The sequence below is a fragment of the Acanthisitta chloris genome, unplaced genomic scaffold (genome assembly GCF_000695815.1).
Source record: "Acanthisitta chloris isolate BGI_N310 unplaced genomic scaffold, ASM69581v1 scaffold29912, whole genome shotgun sequence".
NCBI lineage: Eukaryota > Metazoa > Chordata > Aves > Passeriformes > Acanthisittidae > Acanthisitta > Acanthisitta chloris.
The window spans coordinates 11,482-12,110 of record NW_008662642.1 but is presented as its reverse complement, the minus strand read 5'-3'; positions in this window follow the sequence as shown (position 1 = coordinate 12,110).

Here is a 629-nt window from a genome sequence, read left to right as displayed (position 1 = left end):
ATTCCTGCCAGGGCTCACAGCAGCTGCACTGGTGGGTGACACAAACTGACCCATGGTACAACTCATCCCACCACAACAGCACTCACTAGAGCTGCAGTCAGTGAGGCTCCACAGGCTCCAGGCAAGAGGAGCACCTTTTCCCTCCCAGCTTTATACAATTAGCCACAAATGAGATACTGGGAAGGGCCTTCTCCTTGGCTGGGTGGGGCTGGGGGTTTGTGCACCTGGGGAAAGAGGGTCATGGGCATCACCATCCCTACCTGTGCTGGGGACACGAGTGTCACAGGGGTTGGCACAACCTGGCTGCTCCTGTGCCAGCACCATGGGGTGTGTGGGAATGCAAATCCTGACCTGGGCTCGGCCGGGGGCTCTGCCTCCCCCAGGAGTCTCGTGGTAGCCATGACAACAGCTACATCCATTTACATATCTTCCCTTAATCACAGGGACATCCAGAGCAACTGTGTTCATGGGGGTCATTTCCATCCCACTGAAGGACATTTCAGCATTCCCCATCTCACACCCACAGCTGTTCCCACAGCCAGGGCTGGAGGTTGGAGTCTGTGGGGGTGGCAGAGGGAAAAGGACCCAAAAATTACTTTGCATCATGTTAATGAGAGGCAGGAAGATGC